At 45.8% G+C, this 23,633-nt stretch overlaps 1 protein-coding gene across 2 annotated transcripts in view; it reads right to left on the minus strand.

Moving 5' to 3' along the window:
- The window catches only part of LOC126210372 (organic solute transporter subunit alpha-like), an 86,072-nt gene extending 62,674 nt beyond the window's left edge, over window positions 1–23,398 (minus strand). For both annotated transcript variants that reach the window (XM_049939601.1, XM_049939600.1), the window contains exon 1: window positions 23,264–23,398. The gene's annotated coding sequence lies outside the window, so the exon portion shown is untranslated. The remainder of the gene's footprint in view (window positions 1–23,263) is intronic.
- Window positions 23,399–23,633: the final 235 nt, after the last annotated feature.

Genomic DNA, 23,633 nt, shown 5'->3' on the forward strand with positions numbered 1-23,633 from the left:
GTTTTGTCATACTCCATTGAATGTCCGTTGGAAATACAATGTTCCGCAACTGTAGACTTTCTGGGCTGAATTAGACAACTCTGATGTTCCGTAGAACGCTCTTCCACTGTACGCATTGTCTGTCCTATATAGGCCACACCACATTGACACCGTATTTTATAAATTCCCGCCTTCCGCAGTAACAAATCATCCTTCACTGATCCCAGCAGATCAGAAATGTTAGAAGATGGACGAAGAACCACTTTCACACGAAAATTATTAAGAATCCTCGCCATTTTAAAAGGAGATATTTCCAACGAAGGGAAGACAACCTAGGGATTTGGTTGGCGCATTCTCCTCTTTATCCACTTCCCGGTTCCTGGCTCTAGTGGAGAGGGTCCTGTTAATTTGCCGGGTCTAGTATCCATTGTCTCTGAACACCGTCCTTATATGTGCAAGTTCCTTAGGCAAATGGTTACATTTCATCTCATACCTGGTGTTCAGGAAGTAACTAAGCAGTGCCATGTTGTGGTGTGCTAAGTAATGACTGCTGTGATTGTCAATTAATAATACAACATTTTCCATTGTTTAACATATTTCAACCTTACCTGAACCATATTTGACCAGGTATTTGTATTTGTTTGCAGGTACGGTATGATTGAAGACCAACGTCATGTGTGACACCATTGTGATCCATGTCACCATGCTGATGATTGAGCAAAGAGTGTTCCGCAATGGAGAGAAGTTTATCACAGCAGTAGAAGCTGCATTCGCAGCAAAGTTCCCAGGAGTGAAGATGACCAACCTCAATGCTGTATGGAACCTCATCACCAAGTTTCGGAAAAACGGAAACGTTCATAATGCTCCAAAATCAGGCACGCCACCAACATCCACATCCGTAGAGAAGGTGGCGGACGTGCAAGACATGATGGTGCAAAGTCCAAAGTAATCGGTTAGTCAACTAGCTCAGCAGACTCACGTGCCCGTGTGTTCCACTCACGATTCTCTGGGCGTCACTGTCCTTGTATCAGTAAAAATGTCAGCCGTGCATGGACTGAGACACACCGATCGCACGGCGCCTGTGAACTTTCGCAACTGGTTTCAGTCCTTCCTGCGGGACAATGATGAGGGGAGTCTTGACACAACGTTTTTCAAGGATGAAGCATGGCTTCACCTCTTCAGTTACGTGAATAGCCAGAATAGATGTGAGTGGACTACGGAGAATTCGCACGAATTTAGGGTGTCCCCACTACACGGTATTTGGTGTGCCCTAACTCGTAAACGCATCACTGGGCCGATCTTCTTTCAGGATATAATAAATGCAAAATGGTACTGCACTTGCATTCTGGAGCCCTTCCTAGGTGAACTGAATGAGGACGAAACTGAGAATACCTGGTTCCGACAGGATGTGGCGACTGCACATACCGCCCACAAGGCGATGAACTTTTTAAAGGACATCTTCGGTGACCGCATGATCTCTCGAGGACTCTGGCCTCCACGTTCACCCGTCTTGGCTCCAGCGGATTACTTTTCATGGGGTACGTTGAATGGAAAGGCCTATGAAGGCAATCTGCACACAACACAAGAACTCCAAGCTGCACTGACACGTCACATTCGGAACATCACTCCCGATGTTCTGCACAAAGTCTTCAAGAACACACAGAAACGTATGCAACTGTGTTCAAGGAGATCACTTCCAGCATCTGTTATACGAGGGTTGGAACTTAAATAGTGGAAACTATTTATTCACAATCTATACAAAAGAGTTACATGTTTTCACCTGTTACTGTCCTTCAAAGTAGTCCCCAGCGTTGTGTAGAACCCGTTGCCAGCGATGTGGAAAGCGTAGTATACCGTTAGCAGAGCCTGTTCTGTTGATGGCGTGAATGGAGCGGTCTACTGGCTGTCGAATCTCTGGAACAGTTCTGAAGCGAATGCCACGAAGTGCTTGCTTCTTCTTCGGAAAGGACTTAAGTCCGGGGAGTATGGTGGATGGTACAGTACTTCCCAGTCCCATCGACCGAACAGAGCAGTCACAGCCTGCGCTGTATGTGCCCGCGCATTGTCGTGCAAAATGATGGGTGGGTTCCGTAGAAAGTTTCGCCGCTTCTTTCGCAAAGCAGGTCGCAGGTGATGCTCAAAAAGCGAACAGTGGCACTGTGCATTGACGGTCTGCCGTGGAGGAACGTCATGCGTTAGGGTAACACCATCACAGTCGTACACGAGAATCACCAAACCTTTAGACCATTCCATTCGCACCATCAACAGAACAGGCTCTGCTAACGGTATACTACGCCTTCCACATCGCTGGCATCGGGTTCTACACAACGCTGGTGACTACTTTGAAGGACAGTAACAAGTGCAAACGTGTAACTCTTTCGTATCGGTTGTGAATAATTAGTTGCCACTATTTAAGTTCCAACCCTCGTAACTTCCACGGCTTTAATACGGAAAGTTACAAACTGCGTAGCTACTTATTGAACACCATGTACATGAGGATGATGTACCCTGAAAGGTAGCTATGAAGATCATTTATGCAAAAAATACAATTTTATGAATGTAGAAGGTTATTTTCACTTTTCTCTTGTCTGTGGCTCGGGACATTGATTTGGCGTCGTAACTCGTAGAGAACTTCGTATCCTGAGAAATCGGTAAAGCCTGAACCAGGGTCGTTACGCACTGCTTTGAGAGATTAATTTCTGGACTTTTATCGAAATTAATGCACAACGTGGAAACTGATTGTCATGCTGCAGAGTGAGTACGTCATAGTACCCAAGACGGCTTCCTCCCTGGCGTGCCTCTGACTACTTTAACAATTTTTAGAGTCGACGATCGCTGGAATTCTGAAGAGTCACAGAAATTTTATTCCGGGCTTTGACTTCGACATCGCGAGGCCGAAAAAGTACGATTGTGAACTGTAACTGCATAATCATTTTGTTTTATACGCTTGACAATTGAAAGAGTAATTAAATTTATAACTGCGAGTGTGCGAGATATTTGTGTTAAAATTTTGGGGAAACGATTTCTCTCGCCCAAAAGTTTCCATTCAGGTAACCAGATATTATTCAGTCATAATAATTTAACTTCAATTTAACGGGGAGAGAAGTTAAACAGTACTCCAGCCCATGTGCGTCTTTCAAGAGGTGCATACCCCTCTGATGACAACGTGCGGCAGCATCGAACACTGCAGGTGGAGCAGCTCTTAGAACGAGAGGATGTTCTGCGAATGCACTCGTCTGCCCGTTCATCTTGTCTGTGTTGTGTATTGAACCGGGGCCCTAGAAACGACGGAGAGGCTTCGTCCTGCTGTAGCCCTCAGTGATTCACAACCCCCACAACAGGCCACAGCAGTCCACCCACCCCACTTCCGCCCACATCGAACCCTGTAGGGTTATTGTGCGGTTTGGCCCTCAGTGGATCCCCCCACCCCATCCCTCTGGGAACGTCTCATACCAGACGAGTGTAACCCCAAATGTTTGCATAGTAGGGTAATTATGGTGTACACTCACATGGTGGGTGTTTGCGCAGCAATCACTGAGATAGTTAACTGAGGCAGAATAAGGGAACCAACTCGCATTCGCCGAGGCAGATGGAAAACCGCCTTAAAAACCATCCACAGGCTGGCAGGCTCACCGGACCTCGACACTAACCGCTGGGCGAATTCGTGCCGTGGACCCCCGCTCGGGAAGCAGCGCGTTAGACCACGCGGCTAGCCGGGCGAGCTGCCCGTTCGCCTGACTTGAGTCCTATCGAACTCTTGTGGAATGTGTCGGAGAGACGGATTGCAGCACGTCCAGGTGCAGCAACGAGCATCCAGTTATTGTCAGCCACACTGGTGGAGGGATGGAGAGCACAGGCCTACTACCACAGGAATTCATTACCAACCTTGTGTCCAGAGCGGGGGAACATTGAAGAGCAGGCAGTGCCAACCCTGTTGAGAACACGTCCTGCCGTTTGTAGTATTCCAGGGACCATCATAAATCACGATGTCGTCAAAGTAATTATTGACTTCGAATAAAGATGTCATTTCTGTTGGTTTCATTCCGTGTTTCTCTCAGTTACCCTACCGAGCGAGGTGGCGCAGTAGTTAGACACTGGACTCGCATTCGGGAGGACAACGGTTCAATCCCGCGTCCGGCCATCCTGATTTAGGCTCTCCGTGATTTCCCTAAATCACTCCAGGCAAATGCCGGCCGACTTCCTTCCCCATCCTTCCCTAATCCGATGAGACCGATGACCACGCTGTCTGGTCTCCTTCCCCAAAACCAACCAACCAACCAACCATCTCAGTTACCTTCTGTATTATACTGTATCAGTTCTTTCTACGTGTGATCCATGTTTCATCGAGCTGTGTTACGTTGCAGTGAGATTATGGGAAAGTTACTTTCCCTAAGTTTTGCTCTCCGTTTGTAGGTAACTTTCACTAATTAAGTTGCAGATAATCCGAAAATTAAGCACCTGTTGAAAAAGCTAATGTTACCACGAAAAGTTGGTGAAATTTTGGTGCTAACTCATGCAGTGAGGTACAACATTTATGGTAGTGATAAGCTTCATGTAATTTTTCGTTACAAAGTTCACCCGAAACCAATGGAAAACGTTATGTTAGATTTACTAACTAAAAACACAAACAAGCTTGCATTTTTAAGATCTCAAACGAATCAGCGCACCTTCACTAGTGACGTAAAGTGGTTAGAGGGGCAGTTTTATAATAAAACGTGCAGTATGTACTGTTTTGTGTTTTTGCAATGAATGATGGAGGCCGTGTAAGTGCAACAACATAGCAAAATACACACATCAAACAAGTTTTGCATCACCCCAGTGCCTAGAACTCCTACAGACAGACGTTGACTGTGGAGTGAGCCAAAGCGATGTTGTTAGGACATGGAGGAGATACAGAGAGGCGGGAACTGTCGATGACATGCCTCGCTCAGGCCGCCCAAGGGCTGCTACTGCAGTGGATGACCGCTACCTACGGATTATGGCTCGCAGAAACCCTGACAGCAACGCCACCATGTTGAATAATGCTTTTGGTGTTGCCAAGGACGTCGTGTTACGACTCAAACTGTGCGCAATAGGGTGCTTGATGCGCAGCTTCACTCCCGACGTCCATGCAAAGTCCATCTTTGAAACCACGACATCACGCAGCGCGGTACAGATGGGCCCAACAACATGCCACATGGACCGCTCAGAAATGGCACTACGTTCTCTTCACCAGTGAGTGTCGCATATGCCTTGAATCAGACAATCGTTGGAGACGTGTTTGGAGGGAACCCGGTCAGACTGAACGCCTTAGACACACTGTCCAGCGAGTGCAGCAAGGTGGAGGTTACCTGCTGGTTTGGGGTGGCATTATGTGGGGCCAACGTATGCCGCTGATGGTCGAGGAAGGCGCCCTAACGGCTGTACGATACGTGAACGCCATCCTCCGACCGATAGTGCAACATCGGCAGTATATTGGCGAGGCATTCGTCTTCATGGACGACAATCCGCGCCCCCATCGTGCACATCTTGTGAATGACTTCCTTCAGGATAACGACATAGTCGACTAGAGTGGCCAGCATGTTCTGCAGACATGAGCCCTATCGAACATGTCTGGGATAGATTGAAAAGGGCTGTTTATGGACCACGTGACCCACCAACCATTCTGAGGGATCTCCGCCGAATCGCCGTTGAGGAGTGGGACAATCTGGACCAGCAGTCTGTTGATGAACTTGTGGATAGCGTGCCACGACGAATACAAGCATACAACAATGCAAGAGGACGTGCTACTGGGTATTAGAGGTACCGGCGTGTACAGCAGTCTGGACCACCACCTCTAAAGGTCTCGATGTATGGTGGTACAAGCTGCAACGGGTGGTTTTCATGAGCAATAAAAAGAGCGGAAATAATGTTTATGTTGATATCTATTCCAGTTTTGTGTACAGGTTCTGGGTCTCTGGGAACCGAGGTGATGCAAAACTATTTTTTATGTGTGTATATTTGCATTTAATACTAGACTTTCCTTCAACAGCAGGAAAAGTCAGAAATTACAAGCGAATGATGACACTGAAATATTGTCATTAGTTTTAAAATACAGCTCAGCGGGCACAGTCAAGACTGTAAAGAAAGTCTACTGCGAAGACGACGGAATAGTAGAGAAAGTATTTCCAACCAACGCTGTTATTGCCGAAAACCTAAGAAATTTGTCATCGCATCAATATTATACCCAAAAAATGAAGACTTCACTGAAAGAAATTGTGAGGAACATTGCGGAAAGACTTAAAAGATTTACTACACTTGTGACTCCGTAGAGTACGACGAGGGTGCTGATAGTCAATTGTATCCTGTAGAACTGTCACATTCATTACAGCCGACCGGATTACTGCCACATAAACGTATACCACGAACAAACGCTATTGTCATATTGATAAGAAACGTCAACGATCGACATGACTGTCAATGGAGTACACAAGGTTGTAACAAAAGTCAACGAATTTACAATTAATGCTCAGCTGATTGACACCGGGAAAACTGTTGTAAAACCACGAATAAACTTAACACCAGCCGATCCAAGCGTGTCTTTTCAGTTGAGGATGAGGGGGTTAGTGTTTAACGTCCCGTTCACTACGATGTCATTAGAGACGCAGCACAAACTCGGATTACGGAAGGATGGGGAAGGAAACCGGCAGTGCCTTTTCAAAAGACCGATCCCGGATTTGCCTGAAGTGACTTAGAGAAATCACGGGAAACCTAAATCAGGATGTCCGGGCGCAGGTTTGAACCATCGTCCTCCTGAAAGCGAGTCCACTGTGCTATCCACTGCCGGCCTGGGTGGCCGAGCGGTTCTAGGCGCGACCGCTACGTTCGCAGGTTCGAATCCTACCTCGGGCATGGATGTGTGTGCTTATGTTAGTTTGGTTTAAGTAGTTCTAAGTTCTAGTGGACTGATGACCTCACAAGTTAAGTCCCATGGTGCTCAGAGACATTTGAATCATTTTTTTGCCAACCACTGCGCCATCTCGTTCCGTGTATTTTCAACTGACAAGAAGACAGTTGGCTATTACAACTGCATTTGCGACCACTATAAACAAGTCGTAGGGACATACGCTTCAAAGAGCAGGATTGTATTTACCAAATCCCGTCCTTACTCTGGCACAATTATATATAACCTTTTCAGGGATAACTAAACCAACTAACATTTTTGTATCTCTTAAAGAATACGACAAAAACAAAAAGTATACGAAGATTACTTTATTCTTACGTCAAATAACGTATTGCAATGCTCTGTATGTACAAGGATGTATCATAAATTCATCATACCCTTATCCCAACAACTACAGTTGTTCCAAATATTGCCGGCCGCGTGGGGCAGCCGCGCGGTCTAGGCGTCTTGCATGGTCCGTTCGGCTCCCCACGTCGGAGGTTCAAGTCCTCCCTCGGGCATGGGTGTTTGTGTTGTCTACAGCGTAAGTTAGGTTAAGTTAGATTAAGTAGTGTGTAAGCCTAGGGACCGATGACCTCAGCAGTTTGGTCCCATAAGAAAAACATATCTATATAACGGGTATTCATTGGAAAAATATATGTGATTACATTTTCACGCAATTTGGGTGCATAGATCCTGAGAAATCAGTACCCAGAACAACCACCTCTGGCAGTAATAACGGCCTTGATACGCCTGGGCATTGAGTCAAACAGAGCTTGGATGGCATGTACAGGTACAGCTGCCCATGCAGCTTCAACACGATACCACAGTTCATCAAGAGTAGTGACTGGCGTATTGTGACGAGCCAGTTGCTCGGCCACCATTGACCAGACCTCTTCTGTTGGTGAGAGATCTGGATAACGTGCTGGTCACGGCAGCAGTCGAACATTTTCAGTATCCAGAAAGGCCCGTGCTGGACCTGCAACATGCGGTCGTGCATTATCCTACTGAAATGTAGGGTTTAACAGGGATCGAATGAAGGGTAGAGCAACGGGTCGTAACACATCTGAAATGTAACGTCCACTGTTCAAAGTGCCGTCAGTGCGAACAACAGGTGACCGAGACGTGTAACAAATGGCACCCCATACCATCACGCAGGGTGATACGCCAGTATGGCGATGACGAATAAACGCGATATCGCCAAACACGGATGCGACCATCATGATGCTATAAACAGAACCTGGATTCATTAGAAAAAAAACGACGTTTTGCCATTCGTGCACCCATGTTCGTCGTCGAGTAGACCATCGCAGGCGCTCCTGTCTGTGATGCAGCGTCATGGGTAACCGCAGCCGTGGTCTCCGAGCTGATAGTCCATGCTGGTGCAAACGTCGTCGAACTGTTCGTGCAGATGGTTGTCTTGCAAACGTCCCCGTTGACTCAGGGATCGAGACGTGGCTGCACGATGCGTTACAGCCATGCGGATAAGATGCCTACCATCTCGACTGCTAGTGATACGAGGCCATTGGGATCCAGCACGGAGTTCCGTATTACCCTCCTGAACCCACCGATTCCATATTCTGCTAACAGTCATTGGATCTCGACCAACGCGAGCAGAAATGTCGCGATACGACAAACCGAAATCCCGATGGGCTACAATCCGACCTTTATCAAAGTCGGAAACGTGATGGTACACATTTCTCCTTTTTACACGAGGCATCACAACAACGTTTCACCAGGCAACGCTGGTCAACTGCTGTTTGTGTATGAGAAATCGGTTGGAAGCTTCCCTCATGTCAGCACGTTGTAGGTGTCGCCACCGGCGCCAACCTTGTGTCAATGCTCTGAAAAGCTAATCATTTGCATATCACAGCATCTTCTTCCTGTCGGTTAAATTTCGCGTTTGTAGCACGTCATCTTCGTGGTGTAGCAATTTTAATGGCCAGTAGTGTATAAAAGTGTGAAAGTTTCGCTCAGGTCCCTTGGTCTTCTGCAAATCTCGAGGAGCGAAGGCCTTGCCACATGGCACTTGGAACTCCAGAAGGAAACACTCCTTCGCACATCCACCATACGCCATTCAGTAACGAACGTTTGAAACATTTTCTCGAAGTTTTAGGACTTCGTAAATAATTCGAGAGATGTGTGACAAATGCCGAGAACACAACAGCACCGCCGACCAGTGTGACCGAGCCGTTCTAGGCGCTTCTGTCTGTAACCACGCGACCGCTACGGTCGCAGGTTCGAGTCCGGCCTCGGGCACGGATGTGTGTGATGACCTTAGGTTAGTTAGGTTTAAGTAGTTCTAAGTTCTAGGGGACTGATGATCTCAGATGTTCCCATAGTGCTCAGAGCCATTTACACAACAGTACCGACAACGCATTTTGTGAAAAAAAATTTCTCTTAGAACGTTTGAAACTTCCACTCTTCATTCAATCATTTCGCCTGCCCTATTATTGCCCGCAATTTAACCTACTTATACGAAGTTAACAGAACAGTAGTAGGGCAACGCGACAGTTGTGTGGCCGTGCCCTTGAGTCCTACGGAGCCAGCTTCATTAACCCGTTTTACAAATAAAGAGTCTGAGTTAGTACATCGCAATGGCATCGTTTCCCGAAGGCGTCGCCAAGCGAGGGCACTGGCCGATATATGCCTAGGCGATTCCGTCGTCACCCCCCTGGCATTGGCGGACGGATGCTCCCCATCTGTTGTCTTCTTCGGCGGGAGTTGCACTGGACGGCAACCAGCAGGACATTGCGCTTGTGCTGGGGCGACCGACACTGACCCATTCTGCGGTGCGGACTTCCGTGTGTCGGCGATGCGGTTTATTTATTTATTTATTGTTCCGTGGGACCAAATTAAGGAGAAGTCTCCACGGTCATGGAACGAGTCAATACATGAAATTATAACACGATATTAGAAGGTGACAAGTCGTAAGTTTAAATAAAGAAAATCAACACTGTAACACTGGAATTTGCTTAATTTTTTATCTCTTCCAGGGGCTCCTCGACAGAAGAGAAGGAGTGAGCCATGAGCAATCTCTTCAGTTTACACTTGAAAGCGTTTGGGCTACTGCTACGATTTTTGAGTTCTTGCGGTAGCTTATTGAAAATGGATGCAGCAGAATAGTGCACTCCTTTCTGCACAAGAGTCAAGGGAGTGTAAGCCACATGCAGATTTGATTTCTGCTTACAAGGGAACCTCCCCATCGCACCCCCTTCAGATTTAGTTATAAGTTGGCACAGTGGATAGGCCTTGAAAAACTGAACACAGATCAATCGAGAAAACAGGAAGAAGTGGTGTGGAACTATGAAAAAATAAGCAAAATATACAAACTGAGTAGTCCATGTGGAAGATCTGCAACATCAAGGACAATATCAGCTCAGCAGTGCCGTGGTCCCGTGGTTAGCGTGAGTAGCTGCGGAGCGAGAGGTCCTTGGTTCAAGGCTTCTCTCGAGTGAAAAATTTATTTTTTTTATTTTCAGTTTATGTGACTAACTCTTATGTTTTCATCACTTTTTTTGGAATGCTTATCACAAGAAAACCTAAATAGGGCAAGGTAGAAGAATCTCTTTACCCATTTGCCAAGTGTACAAGTTAGGTGGGTCGACAACATATTCCTGTCATGTCACGCACATGCCGTCACCAGTGTCGTATAAAATATATCAGACATGTTTTCCTGTGGAGGAATCGGTTGACCTATGACCTTGCGATCAAATGTTTTCGGTTCCCATTGGAGAGCCACGTCCTTTCGTCTACTAATCGCACGGTTTTGCGGTGCGGTCGCAAAACACAGACACTAAACTTATTACAGTGAACAGAGACGTCAATGAACAAACTGACTGATCATAACTTTGCGAAAATAAAGAAAAAAAATTTTTCACTCGAGGGGAGACGTGAACTATGGACCTCCCGCTGCGCAGCTGCTCACGCTAACCACGGAACCACGACGCTCGTGTGCTCAATGTCTCCTTGATGTTACCTATGTTGCGCATGGACTACTCAGGTAGTATATTTTGCTTATTTTTCCATAGTTCCACACAACTTCTTCCTGTTTTCTCGATTGATCTGTGTTCAGATTTTGAAGCCCTATCCACTGTGCCAACTTATAACTAAATCTGAGGGGGGTGCGATGGGGAGGTTCCCTTGTTAGTATTAACTGAGTGAAAGCTGCTAACTCTTGGGAATAGGCTAATATTGCTAACAACAAACGACATTAAAGAAAATATATACTGTGGGAGCAATGTCAGAATTTCAAGACTATTGAATAGGGGTCGACAAGAGGTTCTCGAACTTACACCACATATATAATGTCACAGAATGTTGCCGGTTTCTTCCCGTCGCACTTACTTATATTTCGGATCGGTTGCTGTTTGAAGTAATCGGTTTCGAAGATACCTGACTGATTACGTAAAGGGGAGATTGTACGCCCTGTGCTGCCAATGTTAACACTCTGCCGTCGCTTGGCGCCGGCAGCGCTAATTCGGATTACTCGGCTTGTCGCCGGCCGCTTGTCACCTTTCCGTTGATGACAAGCTTCAAACACATTGACTTTTGCGCGCTTTAATTTTTCCAGAAATCCTCTATTTTGCCGTATAGTTCCACAAACTCGAATTTTCTTTTCAAGTAACTTCTGTGCAAGTTCTACACTGTCATAATAATTATCCATGTAGAGGTGATGCTACTTTCCATAAGAAGGTGTCAATGGTTCCGTCACTGTTTTTGCTAAAGGCTGTCCAGCGCCGGAATATTTCTTGAATGAGGAAATGTATCCCGTACTCGAATCACATAGCGTCCGAATGAGTATGCCATATTTCGTAATTTTCGACGGTTTGTAAACTTTAAAGTTCAACTGTCCACGCTACGGTATCATTCCTTCATCAATTGAAATGTTTCGACTTAGATTAAACGTTTCTTTGAACTTTTTGGACAAATAATCAATTACGAATTGCACTTTGAAAAGCCGGTAGGCATTATCCGGTTTATTGTTGTAGTCGGAAAAATGTAAAAATGATAATTTGTCTGAATCGGTTGCGGGACATCGTTTTGCGAAATATCGGTGTGTCTATCAACGGATTCGTTGACCAGTAGTCATCGATCCTTACTGTTTTTTAGAATTCCCGAAAGGATAGCAAGACAAAACCATTTTCAAAGCTCGCGTCCCGTAACGTCGCCAAATTTGGCATTTTTTTCATCCAGTTTCCTTCTATTGCAATTTTGACTGAAATACTTGTTGGTTTCGTTGCTAATATACGGAAATAGATAGTTCCCAATATATAATTCTACGATATCCACGACGCTCTGTGTATCTTTGGAAAATATGTGAGGACCCGGAGATCCTTCAAATTTACTACTGGTCCTCAGTAGATCATAGTCTGATTCATCCGAATTAGTTGGCAACCGTAGCGTTCGCCGAATTCTTCTTGCATGTATTCCACTGTCTTCCGACGATTCTGCTTCACTTTTTTTTATATCCTTTATCTTCTTCCCAATCGGCCAAGTCGTCCGGAACGTCAGACAAGACGTCCGGGCATTCATCGTAAATAATCGCATCGTCTCTTTCGTCTCCCGTGATGAAAGTGCACAAGTACTTATAAAAACAAAAAAAAAAAAAACAAAAACTTGTTCACGTGTGTAATTTATTGTTACCTAAACAAAATACCAACAGAATGAAAAAGATACTTAAGTGCTGTCACCGGTCACTGGGCGATACTATGCACAGGAAATGGTTCAAATGCCTCTAAGCACTATGGGACTTAACATCGGAAGTCATCAGTCCCCTAGAGACTTAGAACTGCTTAAACCTAACTAACCTAAGGACATCACACACATCCATTGCATGGGGGCTTAATTAAAAAGAATGCTAATAATTTAAATTTTTAGTCGCTGTTTGTCCGGTTACGAAGTGTCGTAACCGGTTAGCCCTGACTAGTATTAGTACGCAATCTGACTGCATAGAATAACAAGGAATGAAAGGAAACTTCCGTTAACACAATTAATTAATTAAGTCCCCAGCAACTATAAAAGCTACGAAACAAAAACTACGAAACAACAAAGCACAAGTGTAACTGTTCTGTGTGTGGAAGTGTGATTCAACGTAGACATCTGGCACGGTTTCTGTCTCATTTCGACAAGATGCTTTAAACGCCATTCACTGAAGTAATAAAAAAAACAGAATTACTATAATTGCACATAGAAACCAGAATTACACTCTAATACATGAACACAAGCCAGATGCTTTGTTGACTGAACCTGTGACCAAGAGGCATTAATGTTTAAGACATTTGAAATAAAAAAATCTTCTTTACCTTCATATATATTGACGAAAAGTACACTCTGATCATTACAACATCCCCAATCCAACAACACCTGGTGTCTAGCCCATCAAAACAACTGCACACAACATGGCCTCAAATAGTACAGCTATCATCATCCTCTCAGCGAGGCACTAACTACCACAACTTCTGAACAAGCACTGCCCATGGGAACTTCTCAACAAGCACTGCCAATGGAGACGGCGGAATAAAACTCTTTGGCGCAATCTCTGGCGCTGTGACTCAGTGTAGCCACCTTTCACCATCCCCGAGGCAGGATTCGAACCTGCGACAGTAGCAGCCGCGTGGTTCCGCAGTGAAGCGTCTAGAGCAGCTCGACCACAGCGGCCGGGTTATACGCACGCCACCACTGTGGTGTCGCCGGACGGCAAAGTTAAATAATCAGACTTCATGACCCATCATCTCGGAAGGTTTTTAAGACAGCGACTTCCAATTTTCCAAATTGATGAATGTAGCTTTGTAGACTACTGAACTAGAATTAATGTAAACATTGTTTTACGAGAGCTGTTGTGATTTTTTCGCAACCTCTTAATTTTTTTGGCAGAATTATGGAGATATATGAACGTAATGAATGCCAAACAAAGGATATTTTTATTTTTCTAGTTCCATATGTGTTGAATCTTATTCCTGTCACGCTGTGAAAATTTCATGTTTCTACCTTCAGTAATTTTTTGAGACAGTGGGTCATTTATAAGAAAAAAGTAGTTCTGAGACACTAAGATTGAAAGCTCTTTTAATTACAAAATTTTATACAAGCTTAGAGTTCTGATTCTTTCATGGACTACAATTGTCCTGGGTTATCGTTTGTGTCCTTTTCAGTGCCACAATCGCTAAATGGTTGCCTTATTCGGGTCTCTCTCAATTCTTTTGTTATTTACTGAGCAACAAACTCTGCTTGGACTACACGAAGCACATCCAGTTCTCACAGACGTCTAGCTGTATCCTGCTTTAATCTCACCGCCAGCGGCCTATCTACGATGCTCTTCGGCCACAGAGAATATGAAACAACAGGCAACACACACAATGATAATAACGAAGACGTTCGAAATGAAGACACTGAATTGCACAAGCGAGTGCAAACGTACACAAAGGTACAATGAGTACACTGTTGAATGGTGGAGGTCACTGAAGAGACACAATTGCACTGGAATGGAGAAACACTGCAGAGAAAACACTGACGATGAACTTCAACGCATTGCACACACTATTGCACGAAATAGGTGGGTTGGGGAGGGGGGGGGGGCTGGGACCTGCCATAAGGAATAGCGGTGGGTAGGGGGGAGGTGGGGAGGACACCAGTTTGAGGAAGTGAGGGGGAGGGGAGAGTGTAGGGTTGGGTGTGTAAGAGCAGGGGGGGGGGGCGAGGAGAGGGAGAGAGGAGGGGAGGGAAGTTAGGAGGGATAGAAGGAAAATAGGAGCCCTGGAGGAAAAGCTCAGGAGGAGGAAGGGGAGGGTCAAATTTGGTAGGAGAGGTAGATGGAGGGGATGAGGCCATCATCTGGGAGAGGGAGTTGGTGGAAGTCACCTTGGGCAAGGGTATGGAGGGTGGAAGATGGAGAGTGGGTGGGTTCCAGAAGTACAGGCGTGGCAGCAGATTGTGGAGGGAAAGGACGGGAGAGAGAAGTGGGTGAGGGGGGTCAAGTTTACAGGAGGTGTAAAGGATCTGTATCTGTTCAAGAAAGAGGACATGGTGTGGGAAAGGAATTAATTCATAGAGGAGCCACGTGGGGGCTGGGAGGTGGATGCGATAGGCGAGGTGGAGTCGTGGCGTTCCAGGGTTTGAAGGGACTTGTAGTAGGTAGGAGGGGCGGAAATCCAGGAAGGATAGGCATAACAGAGGATGGGGAAGGATTTATAAGTGTGGAGGACAGTGGAGGGGTCCAAACCACATGTGTGGTCAGAGAGGAGTTTGAGGAGGCGGAGTCGGGAGGGCGTGCCTTGGCTTGGATCGTACGGAGATGGGGGATCCAGGAGAGAAGGTCAAGGGAGACGCCAAAGTACTTGAGGGTGGGGCTTGAGGTTGATAGGATGGCCATAGATAGATATAAAAATCAAGGAGACGGAAGGAAGGGATGGTTTTGCCTACAATGATTGCCTGTGGCTTTTCTGGAACCTTCAGTCTTTTATAGTTGCCATCGTCGAAAGTTATTACATGACTTTATAGAGTCATGAAGCCGACAACAACATTTTAGGCACATTGCACCACACATCATTACTGAAGGATTCATTCACATTATGGGCCTTCTCTTACAAATATTTCTTTAATACCTTTGTATTAACCAAATTTTTTAATATAGGTTTGACTGCCACCATTACTGCCAAAGATTACTAGAAAATAGTACTTGCACCAGGCACTAGAGGGCGTGGTCACTCCAGACACATTACTGTCTTCACTGTTTGCAAGTGTTTTCTAGACCTTCAGACGCAAATTCGGATTTCACACATCTGTTACCCCCAAATTTGTGTTTATTAAAAATACTTTTACACTTAGTCATTTTATATATGTGTAAGAGAGCAGTATGTGGAAGTACAGAAAACGCTGGCTAGCACATTATTTTCATGTAGGCCTTATATAGTCTTATATAGCCAACCACAAAGAAAAGCTTTTTTTATTTGTAGTGCTAGCCTCTGAGGACAGTGGCATCCACAAACAAGGTAATTTACAGCCTTTGTATAATTGCTAAGATATGACTGTTCAACTCCGGCACTGATAGGAGCTGCCAAAAATTGTCTGCCACATGTGAAATTTTAAATTAATATTTGAAGGTCTTAAAATTATCTGTTTTTAGCGTATGTTACACCAAAATGCTCAGTAGAGTTTAAAGCACATTATTGAACAGAAAACAGAAAACGTCAAATTTCATCTGATTTGACATACAATCTCCCCTTAATTCCGTTATTATCAGTCACAAACCGAAAGTAGCGGTTTCGTTTTAGTACTCTCCTCGAGAAATCTTGTTCATGTCCTTGCTGATATTTTTTAATAGCATCTGTAACTAAACTGGTACCCCGCCCGACTGGCTAGCCAAGCGGTTTAAAGCGCTGCTTCCCGAGCGGGAAGGCGTGCCGGTCCCCGACACGAATCCGCCCGGCGAAATAGTGTCGAGGTCCGGTGTGCCGGCCAGCCTGTGGATGGTTTTTAAGGCGGTTTTCCATCTGCCTAGACGAATGCGAGCTGATTCCCCCTATTCCGCCTCAGTTACACAATATCGGCGATTGCTGTGCAAACACTATCTCCACGTGCACATATGCCATAATTACTCTACCACACAAACATTTGGGGTTACACTTGTATGAGACGTTACCAGGGACGGGGGGTTTGTCCGCTGGGAGCCCAACCGCACAATAACCCTGGGTTCAGTGTGGGGTGGCGGTGGGGTGGGTGGACTGATGTGGCCTGTTGTAGGGCTGTGAACCATTGAGGGCTATGGCGGGACGAAGCCTTCGTTGTTTCTAGGTCCCTGGTTTCATACACAATACACACACACGAACTGTTACCCTTGCTAGTCTCGTGCATAACGTTATTTTGGAGTCATGAAACATTTTTTATAATGTTCAATAAAATTCTTCAGGGTATCAGACCGCATCGTCATAATTTAAAATGCGCCAACGTTTCGGCCAGCGTTGCAGCTACCCTTCATCAGGGCCTTACGTTAACTGCTAAATGAACACACTTGGTTCCTTAAATAGCTGCACGAGGAAACCGTGTCGTTACTTGATTGGCTGTAAAAGGAGGAGGAGGAGGGGTGAAAGGTATGCTTTATTGGTGTTTCCTTTATTATCTGTCATTGGCTGAAGACAGAACTTGAACGCCTCAGGTCCATCTTCGGAACTAATGGCTATGGGAAGCAGATGATAGACAGCACCATGTCGACAAGGGAGAAGACTAATAGGGAAGAGGAGAAGGAGGCACAGAGTATTGCTGTGTTACCATATGTACAAGGGGTCACCGAACGTATTGGCAAAATTCTACGAAAAGCCGACATCAAACCAATTTTCCGAAGCAGAAACAAAATATCAGACATGCTCGGTTCTACCAAGGATGCAGCTGACAAACTACACACAGCTGGCGTGTATGAAATTGGTTGTGCGTGTGGATTAGTCTACATAGGTGAGACGGGACGTCCGATTAGCACAAGGCTCTCGGAACATGAAAGATATATCCGCCTGAAACAACACACTAAGTCAGCAGTGGCGGAACACAGAGACGAGTGCGGGAAACCAATATTTTTTCAAGAAGCCCGCGTCCTGGCGAAACAGCCTCTCACTTTCAAAAGAAAGATTAGAGAGGCGATAGAAATAGCCAAAAGACCCGCCAACATGAATAGAGAGGACGGGTACAAGCTTCCGAGGTCTTGGCTGCCTGCAATAGCAGGGCTATGGAGCGGTGGCAGAGCCGTGGCGGCCCATGCAGACACGCGGAGAGCCGCAGTAGTGGTCGCGAGCACACAAAGTAATGGCACGCCGCAGCCGGCTTCTGGACAGCATGGAAACAGTGTGACGTCACAGCCATCACCTGTTCGCTATTCGTCCGTCTCCTCCAATGGGGTGGATTAATACAAAGACCAATAGAAAACAGCTATTTCAGCCAATGACAGATAATAAAGGAAACACCAATAAAGCATACCTTTCACCCCTCCTCCTCCTCCTTTTACAGCCAATCAAGTAACGACACGGTTTTCTCGTGCAGCTATTTAAGGAACCAAGTGTGTTCATTTAGCAGTTAACGTAAGGCCCTGATGAAGGCTAGCTGCAACGCTGGCCGAAACGTTGGCGCATTTTAAATTATGACGATGCGGTCTGATACCCTGAAGAATTTTATTGAAGAAGACAACGGCCGCGGAAGCCTACGCTTACATTTTTTATAATGGGTTACATACACTAGAACACCCTGAAGTGTAGGGGGAAACGAAATGAAACTTCACTGGTTGACAGGGTATGTGGTGTTATTTTATTGATAACAATATCGAGTCAAATGTACAAAACAGTGTGGTTGTACCCACTGTAGCCTGAATGCAGGCACTGAGTCACTTGGGGAGGGCGCCATAGAGCCATTGCATCCTCTCCTGGGGCATGCTCGTCCACAGCTGCTGTAACTGGTTCTTGATATCGTACATACTGACACTGGGGTGGATCTGACGTCCAAGTTGATCGCAGAGGTACCTCACCATCACACAGGCAGTTCGCGGAGATACCTGCCATTGTGGTCGAGCATTATCCTGTTCCCGGGTTCGATTCCCGGCGGGGTCAGGGATTTTCTCTGCCTCGTGATGACTGGGTGTTGTGTGATGTCTTTAGGTTAGTTAGGTTTAAGTAGTTCTAAGTTCTAGGGGACTGATGACCATAGATGTTAAGTCCCATAGTGCTCAGAGCCATTATCCTGTTGAAAAATGACGCCATGATACTCTCGCTTGAGAGGTAACACTTCAGGACGCAGGATATCTGTAACGTACCAATATAACGTCAGAGCTTCCTCAATCACTACCAGCTATGAGTCATGGGCAGTGACTCCCCACACCATAACGTCAGCAGTAACACCGCTGTGCCCCTCCAAAACTCTGGAAGAATGGTACCTCTCTCCATGTCAGAGCCATACTCGCTGATGATCATCCAGAGCATCACAGTGCAGTGCCATTCATCAGTAATCCGTTCTTCCCAGACAAGGCATCGACAGCAACAGCTGTTATGTGAATACATTGTATCCGTTCTTTCGGACATGTCCGAAAGAACAGACACCATACATCCACACAACTGAATCGCCTCAATGGGCATGTCCGAAAGAACAGACACCATGCATTCACACAACTGAATCGCCTCAATGGGCAATGAACCCACCACCTTCAGTGCAGATCCATAATTACGTCCGAAGTCTGCAGGAATCTCAAAGTAGCCAGCATGGAGGACATGCACGGGGACTGCCGATAGGTGGAGCCAGGTGGGAGGTTGGGTGGCCAGATAGTCCACGGATTTGCGATAAACGCAGTGTGTGGGTGGCGCAGTGGTTAATGCAACTGCCGAGTAAGCAGAAGGTCCTGGGATCGAATCCCAGGCTGGCACATATTTTCACTCGTCGCCGCATATTCCGCATAATGTCCCGACGCAGCTGACATCAATATTCACTTCTCTTTCCTTTCCTTTCTCTCCCATCCACCTTCAATCTACACAGCTATCTTGTGGCGTTAATGGCAGTCTAGGTAATTCCATACTCCAGTTGCTGTTGGTCTCAGAGCAGTGGTGCAGGATGATGCAGTGAATCCATTACTGGTTCTCGGATGACAGATGGAGACGTAAAGGGATGATGATGCTCTTGGCGCGCAGTGCAGTGATCCTCCCTCGTGGTGCTCAGTTAAGGTCAACTGGAACCTTGACGATGGCTATGCCACGCCTCACGTTCTCATGCGGTCCAATATTGGGCCACTATAACCTCTAGATTCCCCATAAATCTGGATATTGCTCGACCTCACCAACCAAACGGAGACCCGCAATGAGGCCCTTTTTAAACTCTGTTAGGTGCTGATAACGCTGTCTCACACCAGTACGTGGCATCTCTGTCCTCCACATGATCACTCAACGTCTGCTGCTGTACGTGTCCCTTATGTACGCTACTACGCCAGGCAGCAACATTAAACACCTGCTCTAATACATTGTGGTGGTCATTTTAACTGTCACACAAAAATGCAGCTGTAATTATTTATATACCCACTGATGATGTGTACGTGTAAAAATTTACACTGACATTAGACCATGTCTTACGGGTGCCTTAGTTTTTTTTTTGTTTTTTTTGTTTTTCAGGCAGAGTATTTTGATTTGTTTCAGTGTTGTTGTTGTTGTTGCTGTTCTTGTTATTCGAAGACTGGTTTGATGCAGCTCTCCATGCTACTCGATCCTGTGTAAGCCTCTTCATCTCTGGATAACCTCTGCAACCAACATCCCTTTGAACCTGCTTATGTTTTCGTTTCTTGGACTCTCTCTATGATTTTCACTCCCCAAACTTCCTCCAATACTAAATTAGTGATCCCTTGATGTCTCAAAATGTGTCCTGTCAACCGATCCCTCGTTTTAGTCAAGTTGTGCCACAAATTTCCTGCCTCCCCAATTCTGTTCAGTAATTCCTCATTAGTTACGTAGTATACCAACCTCATGTGTAGCATTTTTCTGTAGCATCACATTTGAAAAACTTCTATCGTCTTCTTGTCTAATCGTCCATGTTTCTCGTCCATGTTTCTCTTCCATACATGGCTACAATCCAGACAAATGCCTCCCGAAAAGACTCCCTAACACTTAAGTCTATGCCGGCCGCGGTGGTCGAGCGGTTCTAGGCGCTTCAGTCCGCAACCGCGCTGCTGCTACGGTCGCAGGTTCTACTCCTGCCTCGGGCATGGATGTGTGTGATGTCCTTAGGTTTAAGTAGTTCTAAGTCTAGGGGACGGATGACCTCAGATGTTGAGTCCCATAGTGCTCAGAGCCTTGAACCTTAAGTCTATATTAGATGTTAACAACCTTCCCTTCAACACAAAGCTTTTCTTGCCACTGCCAGAGTAAATTGTATATCATCTGTACTTCGGCCATCATCAATTATTTTGCTTCTCAAATAGCAAAACTCATCTACTCTGTGTGTCTAGTTTTCTAACCTAACCCTCTCACCATCAGCTGATTTATTTCGACTACATTGCAGTCTTCTTGTTTTGCTTTTGTTGATGTTCATCTTACATCCCTCTCTCAAGATATTGTGCATCCCGTTCAACTGCTCTTCCAAGTCCTTTGCTGCACCTGACATAATTACATTGTCACCAGCAAACCACAAAGTTTTTATTTCTTCTGCCTGAACTATAATTCCTACACCAAATTTTTCTTTACTGTCTTATGCTGCGTGCACAATGTACAGCTTGAGTAACGTCGGGGATAGGCTATAACCCTGTCTCACTCCCTTCGCAACCACTGCTTCCTTTTCATGCCCCTCGACTCGTAACTGCGATCTGGTTTACGTACAAGATGTAAACAGCCTTTCGCCCCCTGCCTTTCCCCTTGCTGCCTTCAGAATTTCAAAGAAACCATTCGAGTCAATATTGCCGAAAGCTTTCTCTAAGTCTGCAAATGCTATAATTGTAGGTTTGCTTTTTCTTAAAGTATCTTCTAAGTGACGTCATAGCGTCAGTATTGCTCACGTGTTTGTCCATTTCTCCGGAATCCAAACTGACCTTCCCCGACGGCGGCTTCTACCAGTTTTCCATTCTTATTAAATACACTACTGGCCATTAAAATTGCTACACCGCGAAGATGACGTGCTACAGTCGCAAATGAACAGGAAGAAGATGCTGTGATATGCAAATGATTAGCTTTTCAGAGCATTCACAAAAGGTTAGCACCGGTGGCGACACCTACAACGTGCTGCCATAAGGAAAGTTTCCAACCGATTTCTGATACACAAACAGCAGTTGACCAGCGTTGCCAGGTGAAACGTTTTTGTGATGCCTCGTGTAAGGAGTAGAAATGCGTACCACCACGTTTCCGACTTTGATAAAGGTCGGATTCTAGCCTGTCGCGATTGTGGTTTATCGTATCGCGACATTGCTGCTCGCGTTGGTCGAGATGTAATGACTGTTAGCAGAATATGGAATCGGTGGGTTCAGGAGGGCAATACGGAACGCCGTGCTGGATTCCAACGGCCTCGTATCACTAGCAGTGGAGATGACAGGCATCTTATCCGCATGGCTGTAACGGATCGTGCTGCCACGTCTCGATCCCTTAGTCAACAGATGGGGACGTTTGCAAGACAACAACCATCTGCTCGAACAGTTCATCATGGACTATCAGCTCGGAGACCATGGCTGCAGTGACCCTTGGCGCCGCACCACAGAGAGGAGCGCTTGCGATGGTGTACTCAACGTCTAACCTGGGTGCACGAATGGCAAAACGTCATTTTTTCGGATGAATCCAGATTCTGTTTACAGCATCATGATGGTCGCATACGTATTTAGCGACATAGCGGTGAACGCACATTGGAAGCGTGTATTCGTCATCGCCATACTGGCGTATCACCCGGCGTGATGGTATGGGCTGCCATTGGTTAGACGTCTCGGTCACCTCTTGTTCGCATTGACGCCACTTTGAACAGTGGACGTTGCATTGCAGATGTGTTACGACCCGTGGCTCTACCTTTCATTCGATCCCTGCGAAACCCTACATTTTAGCAGGATAATGCACGACCGCATGTTGCAGGTTCTGTACGGGCCTTTCTGGACACAGAAAATGTTCGACTGCTGCCCTGGCCAGCACACTCTCCAGATCTCTCACCAATTGAAAACGTCTGGTCAATGGTGGCCGAGCAACTGGCTCGTCACAATACACCAGTCACTACTATTGATGAACTGTGGTATCGTGTTGAAGCTGCATGGGCAGTTGTACCTGTACACGCCATCCAAGCTCTGTTTGACTCAAAGCCCAGACTTATCAAGGCCGTTATTATGGCCAGAGGTGGTTGTTCTGGGTACTGATTTCTCTGGATCTATGCACCCAAAATGCGTGAAATTGTAATCACATGTCAGTTCCAGTATAATATATGTGTCCAATGAATACCCGTTTATCATCTGCATTTCTTCTTGGTGTAGCAATTTTAATGGCCATTTGTGTAATTTGTGTTAGTATTTTGCAACCATGACTTATTAAACTAATAGTTCGGTAATATTTACACCTGTCAGAAATTTTTCATTATTGAATTCTTAGTCTGGGGCGAATAAGGCAGGCCTGCGTAAATGTTTCAATTATCTTCAGTAATGTTTACTAAACCTGACGTGAATTATCGTAAAATATAATACGCGCTATCAGCACAGTTCTGCCACTCGCATTTTGGCCGGTATCAGAAATATTCGAAGCCTTTCCGAATAATAAGAAACACGGCGTCAATCTTAGCACCACTGCCCTTTGACTTCTGGATCTCATGAACGAGCAGAACAGACTGTGTTTCGCACAATCTGGGCTTGCAAGACGTGAGGAAAAATTCCAGCACTGACGAGACGTTAAGACAGAGAGAGCTAGCAGTGCTGTAACCCACCTTTAGGACTCCGGGAGCGCGTCGAAGCAGCAGACATGCGAGTTGGAGTTGCTTCACGTCGAACTTCACCGTGCGTAGACGCACTCAGAAGCACGTGGCTTCGGGGACGCCATGATAGGCGTGCGTCGGCATACTGCCGCCTTTTGCGCTACGTTATCATTATCAGCTGACTTCTGACGCGATAATCCTCCAGAACAGATAGTTGCGCGAACGATCCACGGCCGCTGGTAGAGATTTCGAGAAACGCTGTTTGCATCGACACTCCCTTCCGATCGCTATGTTCTTTTATTGTCACATTTCTGTCTGTTGGTCACAAATTTTGCGATTGATTTTAAAATAGCTTCCCGGTGAACTAGAGATGTGAAACCGT

This window comes from Schistocerca nitens, chromosome 10 (assembly GCF_023898315.1).
Source record: "Schistocerca nitens isolate TAMUIC-IGC-003100 chromosome 10, iqSchNite1.1, whole genome shotgun sequence".
NCBI classification, from domain to species: domain Eukaryota; kingdom Metazoa; phylum Arthropoda; class Insecta; order Orthoptera; family Acrididae; genus Schistocerca; species Schistocerca nitens.